Here is an 8,700-nt window from a genome sequence, read left to right as displayed (position 1 = left end):
CTTCAAGACGAGGATAAGTACAGATTTTTCCCTCCTCAACAGGAGCATTATGAACGCCGTAGTTATGGAACTGTCAAGTGTGCCTCCGATTAATACCAACCAATTAGACTGATGGTTGCAACATAGGGACAGAAAATCCACACACTGCAGCATAAAAAAAACATAGTTTGTGATTAAAAAAACAAAACAAACGATGGTTTGAAACGGCACAAAGCACCTGAATGCTACACCGCTTGGGCAGTAATTGAGTGACTGTGGACAGCTTTGTCCCTGGTAACCGTGGCCTCTCCATCTGTGTGTGTGTTTGTGCGTCAGGGCTCTGGTCTTAGCCCCGTGGCAGGTGTCTCATCCCAGTGCAGTGTTTGCAGTCTGGCCCCTCTAAGCACTGTAGCCTGTCTGAGGCAGATTACACACACACACAAGAGCAGATGGGTGCAGACCTCAGCACCCACAAATACACAAAACAAGGCCAGACCAGCTGAATGTACTGGATCTATACATGTGTGAGAGTGTTTTTGTGTGTATATATATATATATATATATATATATATATGTGAAATTAGGCACACACAAGACATGTTTGTTCCTGCATTTATGTCTGTATATTATGTGTAGAGTATGCACCAATTTGTGTGTGTTACTTGCCCCGGCATAGCTAAACACATTAGTGGGTAAACATTCTAATCCTGCTGCCCAGAGATGAGGCGCAGAGTCTCTGTATTCTTCCTCTATCTCCCACATACGTCAAGTCCTGTATCAAGGCATGGCTGGGTAAGATATTTCACTCATCTTTCTCAGGTTCGCTCATATCGAAGCAGGAATTACTAGCATTGGTGGCTAGGATGCTAAACTAATGCGCCATGTCTTCTGTTATCAGAGCTTGTGTGGCTGGGATAAAATGCTACGGCATGCTAGAAAGCGCCCAAGGCTAGAACGACACCAAAGCTTGCTGACACAAGAAGTTGGGCAGAAATGCTCTTGTAAATCTGAACAGGCACCAGGTCATATGTGTAGTCTCACACTGTAAAAAAACAACAACAAACAAACCCCATAACGAAACTGGAAATACAAACATTTTATATAAATCTAAACATACCACAACTGTATTTCAGTTAACCTTCCTGTAAAAAAACTATACTAAACAACCTACCAACATAAAGGTTTTGTTTTTATTATTCAAATTATTTAGGTGAACAGAGTACCCTGGAGTTCAGTTAGGTATATTAGCCTAGCCTTAAAGTCTCCACTTTAAGGCTAGGCTACTTTAAGGTTACCTGAGATTCTTTCTTAATGATTAGATTGCTACCTATGCCATAGCTCAATGCTAAATATGAAGCAACCTCCAGGAGCGGGTAGCATTGTTCAGTGTGCAGACTGAAAACAAGAAGCAAGCCTGGCTCGTATCGATATGCACCATCTCCCGCTGCTTGCTACATGAGAGAAAGGGCAAGTATGGGCAATGACCTGACTTCATTTTCTCTGCATTGCCCAGATTTCATGTGTGAAAACAGCTTAAGATCATTTACTTTCCTGGAGCCTCCAATAGTTTCTTGGCCTCTTCTCCCAGTTATGGACTTCAGAAGTGCATCACGGGCAATTTGTTACAAAATTGAAACAGAAATTGGGTTTCCCCAAACTTCAAAGCACACAACTGTCTAAAATGTCATAGCATGTTGTGATATCATGTTTTTATTTTTTTTAAACCTGATGAACTTGACATGAACCATGATGAACAGCCACAGACCAAAAGTAAGTGGACAGGAGTGCTTCTGCTTATCGCATTTCACGTCTGACGCTAAAAACACTGAAGATGGTGGAGAACATACGACATTTTAAAGAAGCTTTTTTTTTTTGTTTCTATATTGTGTGACAGCTGATCCCACCTGCTCAGAGAGTCAGCTGTGGTTTGGCACTCATTTATTGGTTTCCTTATGCTGCAGTCTTTTTATGGTTAGTGCAGTTTCACAGCGATGACAAGGTGATGTCAGAGGAAACTTGTTTAGCTCTGACTAAGCTGACTGGAGGATGCACACATGCGTTTATATACGTTAACTGCCCCCCACCCCCCTATGTGTACACACAGATGCTCCTCTGTATGGTCCCCTCACAACTGCTGTAAGATCCGTCATGTGACCTCAGGCTGCTGGTCACACACGAAAAGCCGAATGTGTCACCAACAAGGCTGATATATGGGATCTTACAGGACACACTGTGGTGTGTGTCTTCAGGGCCCTTATGTCCAAAATGGAAGAGGTGTCAGATGACCTGAGGATGCATCTCTGGGACACAACAACTGGAGAACTGTCTTACGCACACACAAATGCACATTTTTTTCTGTACGTCACAGCAGCAGTTTGTCTTCATTCCCTCTGCACCCTGCATGGGTGCTCAGTCAACACCAGCCTCCTTCCTGCTGAGTGTCTCTTCGCCTTCTGTTTGCATCTGTGGGAACACACACACACACACACACACACACACACACACACACACACACACACACACACACACACACACACACACACACACACACTTGCAAATCCATAACCACACCTGTGAAAGCTTTGATGATGAGTAATTAGCTGACCAAACAGGTACTGCTTCACCTGATGACTGAGGCTGCAGTATTGAATCTGGGAGGAAGGAGGGATGGAACAGCAGGAAACTTCCTCTTTCATCATCCAGTGTATGAATCCTTTCATGGGATCAGATTCTTTTTGTCTGATATTACAATTCACGGCTGTCATGTCAAATTATTGTCACTTTTCACACTTTTCAGCAGCTGAAATTGAGATTGGGCATAGTTACGGTGCATGTCTGCGTGAGAATGGATGTGTGTGTTGTCCTTTTTTTTTTCGCCTTTCTTCACAATGTTCCACCTTTTTGTTTGGCTCGGTTTTTTATTATGTTTATGCTTTGGGGTTGAATGTGTGTGTCAGGGCATGAGTGTGTGCTTGTATTTGCGTATGTTGGGACAAATTAGTTTTCAGCTTGACTGCGTGCATGTGTAAATGAGTTTGAAAGGCTATGTAATCACCCAAGATGAGAACTAAGTGTGTGTGTATGTGTTTGCATGTGTGTGAAGGCAGCTGGACCTTAGCCAAACCCTTGCCAGGTCCTTTTTGCTACGTCCTCTCAAGAATGAAGCACGCACTTGTTAGAGTGATTCTGCATATGCGTGTATGAGCGAGAGAGAGCATTGAGAGTCTTATAATTAACATCAAGAAAATGTCATCTCTTCTTCCCCTGTCATATTTGACACTACTATGGCACAGCTTTGTTAAATGATGAGAGTGGGTGTGGGGCTGGATAATAGGAAATCCTTGTTGATCTTTTTGTGACTGTAGTAGGCCCAATACAGGCATAGATCTAGAAGGGAAAGTACCCCCCTGCAGAACCCTATTATGCACCAACTCTCTGCCCCTCCAGCACCCAGCTAGCATATAGATGAAGCAGTACAAAAATAGTGCAAAGAACACTCTTGTGCGCTCATGGTAAGCTGTGTTGCCAAGAGGTCAGCACAGTCTGCAGGCAGGGGCTTTTTCTCTGACTTAAAAGAAATTCCTTATGTACAAACTTTGGCTCTAATTTTCACTTTCAGTAAACACCTGCCACATAAGAAACTTGCAAGATGAAATTCACCTTTGGGCCTCCCTTTGGTGCTAGAGTGACAATTTCCAAAGGTAGCGGTGGACTACTGTAGCTCGAAAGCTCGCGGCTAATGTTTTGTGACGTCAGGAACGTACTTCCAGTGGCTCCCTGAGCTTTGTTCTTTGGTCTCAACCGTGATGTTTATGCCACCCCTAACATTTTCTTAATATTGTGAATCATCATATGTGAAGAGGAACAGAGAAAAACCACGAAGTCTAGAAGCTCGCCGAGCGAGTTAGCCTAGCACTTAAAGTGATAAGTGCCAGTACCCAGTTTATTTAGATAAGTTCAGTGAAGGAGGACATGCAGCGAGTTGGTGTGACTGAAGAGGATGTAAGGGATAGAGTGAGCTGGAAGCAGATAATCTGCCATGGCGACCCCTAAAGGGATCAGCCAAATGAAGAAGAAAAAGAAGAAGTCACTGATTCATAACTCATAACCGCCTGGAAGCCATTCATATTTCCTTTACTTCCTTATAGGTCGCTAAGTGACGTAAGTTGAGACAAAACAAGAAATCAGTTTTCGGACTAAAATTTTCTGTAGACTCAGTGAGGGTAACCACACTATGGAGAGCTGAGAACACATGCCTAACACTGAAGTGATCCAGTAGCTGGTTTGTAGCAGTTGTTTCATTTATGAAGTTTTCATGTGTTCAAGTCAACCAATCAGCATATACTAAAATCACTCAAGGCCCCTCTTATAGTTGGAGTTTACTTATGAAGCTAAAAAAAGAGCCTTTACTTGGTGAAACTATGATATTCATCACTTCCTCCATTGCTGACACAATTTAACAGACTCTTTTAAAGATCCACACCGCCACAGCAGCTGCTAGTCAACAGGTATAACCCCCAACTTACTTACAATCCATAAATCCAACATGGACTAATTTTTGCTTTCATTGCTGTTTTAAATGCTTTAAAGCACTTACACATGCACTACATGGATAAAAGCACTGGTCCACACTGCTTTATCTGTGTATTCAGGTGTTTTCAGTCCTGTGGCCAAGGGTGTATAAAATCGAGTACCTAACCATGCCGTCTAGGATGCAACTAATCAGTCTGGGAAGTTTTCAGATAGAAGTGGTGTTATTGCAAAGTGGAAGATATTTCAGATATCTTCAGCTGTTAAAATTCTGTATTAATATTGTCGTTGTCCCTCGGTGTGAACAGAACTTAATTTGCTGTTATAAATGTTTTCTGTTTCTCCCAGAACTCATTTTCAGGTTAAGCACATTTTTGCGATGTTATACTTTGTATGAGTCCATAAAGGAGTTGTCGTGTAAATTCTTTTTGCTATTACTTAATTTTTTCTATTTTGATTTGTTGTTTGTTTCATTGTATATGTATTTAATGTACCATCCATTAATGCCTCTTCCCATCCATCCCCTTTAATTGTTCCCACATTGCCCACGGTTGAATTCTTTTCCATTTCTCTCATTCCTCCTCTCTCAGTTGCTTTCTCACCATTTCCACTGTTATTCCTTCTCCTCTCTGCTCTGATATATTTAAACCATCCCCCTGGGGAGAACAGAAGCCCGCCTCAATCTGGAACCAATTGTTTTGTTCGGTTCATGAATCCAGAACCAAACCCTGACAAAAGAAGTCTTGTAAGGACTGCTGTGTTATTTGTTTTTGCCTGAGTTACAGATTGCGCTGTTATCAAAGTATTTATTGTACCATTGCGCTGCAGTTGTGGATGCTGAGAGGGCCCGAAGCCTTGCAGCACATCAAAGCTGTCATAAATGTGGAGCAGGGACCAAATGGCAAGAAATGCTGTGGGCACAAATGAAATAAGCCAGAACTGCTACTGATAAGAAGCGACTTTTAAAAGCTCTCTCACTGTTGATTGCGCCTTGTGAGTTCGAGCTACTGGTTAATATTCCCACACTTCTATCACTCTGGTGACTCTTCGGCACAACTGAGTTTAGCGTGATTCGCATGTTCAAAGGGTGAACTAATTGGAAAGAAGCTTGGCATTGCAGAACAATGATAAGCGACTGATTAATAAGCTGAACTTGGAATGATTCCTCTGCCAATCTAAAAGAATAATAACAAACTCGGGCCTTGCTCTACTTCTCTGCTCATCAGAGGAGCCCCGTGCAGCGGCACATGTGAGTTCAGGGAATTACAGCAGGATGCCTACCCCCTGGAGGTCATTTGAGGCAAGACCTCTGGCTGGTGTCGTCACGGCTGATAGGTGTGTGTACATGTTCCATGTGCATGTGTTTGTCTGTTGCAGATTTAGCCAGTCGGCTGGGAACCTGTGACCATATGCCAGCAAGTTGAGTAATGCTGCTCAGAATTAGTTTAGTGAGTGAAGCCACCTGACCCCTGACCTTTTGACCTTTACTTTAGAGGCTGAGCTGCAGAAAAACAACAAAATTGCAAATTGCCAAATGCCAGTGATGTGATAACCTTTTAGACACCGTAACATTTAAATACTTTTATCATTGCCCTCACAAGCCATCATTTATTATGCCCGACTGAGAGTAAAGTCTAAGCCTTTCATTTAAAGTGTTTTCCACTGAACTTTAAACATGCTACTGCAATAATGTGTATCATTTTTTCCTCCTTGGCTTCTTGACTTCTCACGCGCCTTTCTGCACAGTCACATGCAGCGACAGGAGGTTTCAGGTCTGGGCACAAGTGCAGGAGGATCTTAGACTGCTCTTAAACCCATTAAGGCCACCTGGGTGTGTAGCCATGCATGGCTAGAAAGATGGCCAGAAGGTGTGTGTGTGAGCGATTGCACACTTGTGTGTGTGTGTGTGTGTACAGGCCGAGAGGTGGCCAGGAGGAGCAGGCTGTTCAGCAAGATTAGCAGGCTCTCACATGTTGCATAACAGATTCCCCCATCTCATGAAAAACCTGCCTGCATGATGCCGCCTGCTAAGCAGGACGGCCTCTACACTCACACACAGACACGTATCTATGAACACACCCAACACTTTGCGCATTCAAGTTAAGCCTCTTCACCAAAATGCTTCTACTGCTTTGATTTGCATAATTCGTGTGGCTATTTGTTAGCTTCTCTTTTCATACCAGTGATGTGTGAGAGCAGAGGTAGACAGACTGGCCTTCTGACTCACGCAGGTTGAGTCAAAGCCTTAACAAATGTCATTATCCAGACCAGCCTGGAGGTGATTAGGTAGTGTGGCGCTTATGGCTCTGTGTTTAGCATGGGTCTGCTGCAACCATCCAGGCCAACTGCTGTGTGTGTGTGTGTTTATGCATATGGGCCTGGGCTTGCTGGGGGCTGTGATCCGATGGGTCCTATAACACCAAATCAAACACAGAGGGAGACGCAGCCTGTCTATTTCTCTGTTACAGTGAGTGTGTGCGTGTTTGCGAGCAAGGGGGGTTAAGTCGTAAACAAGGTCTCCATGGTGACAACAGATGCAACTGCAGCAAAGAATGAAGTTGAGTGTCAGCAGTAAGGGCCCACTGTGTGTGCGTGTTTGTGCGGGGGAAAAAAACAGCAGCAGTACGGGCCCAGGGAGAGTCATAAACACCAGCAGGCCATGACTTCCACAAATAGACCTCTTAGAGAAAAATGAGAGCCTCCAAAAGAGGGGGAAAAGATTATTTCACACACAACAAAGACTTGTATCGCATAAATGCGCACGATGCGTCTGTAATATTATGAGACAAGTAAAAAAAAAAAGTGCTCACATCAAAGAAACACTGAAGTAAAACTGAAACAAATCTATGCAATTAAAAAAATTTGCAGTGGAAATCCCAAGCTCTGGCATCCATCCTTGAAATACCTCACAGGAGCACGCTGTCCTCCCTCCCCCCATAGCTAAAACGCCAACAATCCATTCATCAGTCTTCATCATCTTTCATCATTATATGGTAATCCTCCCAGCTCACTCTAGCTCTGTCTTGACAGCCCCCTGCAGTGTCTCTTTCTAGTCCTGTTGTGTGGTGAGTGTGCCATCTTGATTCACACATCCTGTCAGTGGTTCATAATCCCTCCTTTATGGAGACCAAACAGCGCACCGCTGTCTCTCTCCAGTGCCTAACCTCGAGGCTTCAGTAACCTCATGATGCATGGTCATTGTTAGAGCACCTCTGCTTGTGGAGCACATCTCACCCCAGCCTGACCCCCCCAAACACCATCCCAGGCTATTTTCCAATATTATTTATGCAGAGGCTCTCTTTAGTCCCCACTAAGCTGGCTTTTTCAAGGCTTTTCACTGAAAGGCTAAAAACATACAAATCCCCCCCAAAACCCTTCAGAAAAACCATATGGAGCACTATACCTTAATCAGAGCAGTCACTGTGTGTGTTTTTGTGTGTGTGCACTCACTAATATTAGAATAATCCCTGGTGATTATGGGAGTGGTTATTAGGATGAATATGGCAGCAGGGTTGGGTCAGGCCGAGCTGAGCTGAGCCCAGGCTGCAGTGAGAAACAGATGTCAGTTGACCCACATCTGCCGAGCATGCTGGGACATCGGCGTGTCAGGTCACGGCTCTGATCACCTCAGTGATGCTGTGCGTCTCAGTCCCTGAAAGATCACTGCCTTTTCTCTTGGTTCCCTTTTACCTCTAAAAGCTGTGTCTGCCATCTTTTACTCTTTACCTGCATGTCTCTCTACCATGCTTTCGTAACACATATAGACACTTTGTACAAAATACAAATATTTCTGGCATAAAGTGCAAGTTTCAGACTCTGATCTCCAGATCAAAGGTTTTGGCCAAACTACACTTTTGGATTGTGACCCAGACTGACCAGTTTTTGGACAGCTAAATGTGAACACTCATTTCTACAGCGCTGTGATAGGGATATCAAACTGAAGCCCTGGAAATGAGTTGCATATCAATCTGCACTAATCTTATAGTTATGCATATGTGGCATCTTTGCCATTTCTAAACCCACTTTTCTGTGCAAGCAGCTGGGTTCTGAATACCATTCATTTTCAGGTCATCTCAGTACGCGATGGCAATATACTGCATGTAGTTAGAGCTGCAGAGAGCACATCTAGGAGATGTACATGTTATTGATAAGTAGATCTAAATTAATCTAAAACTAGAAATGATCTGAACC

The sequence above is a fragment of the Maylandia zebra genome, linkage group LG19, assembly GCF_041146795.1.
Source record: "Maylandia zebra isolate NMK-2024a linkage group LG19, Mzebra_GT3a, whole genome shotgun sequence".
Taxonomy (NCBI): Eukaryota; Metazoa; Chordata; class Actinopteri; order Cichliformes; family Cichlidae; genus Maylandia; species Maylandia zebra.
Note: the sequence above shows the minus strand (reverse complement) of the source record.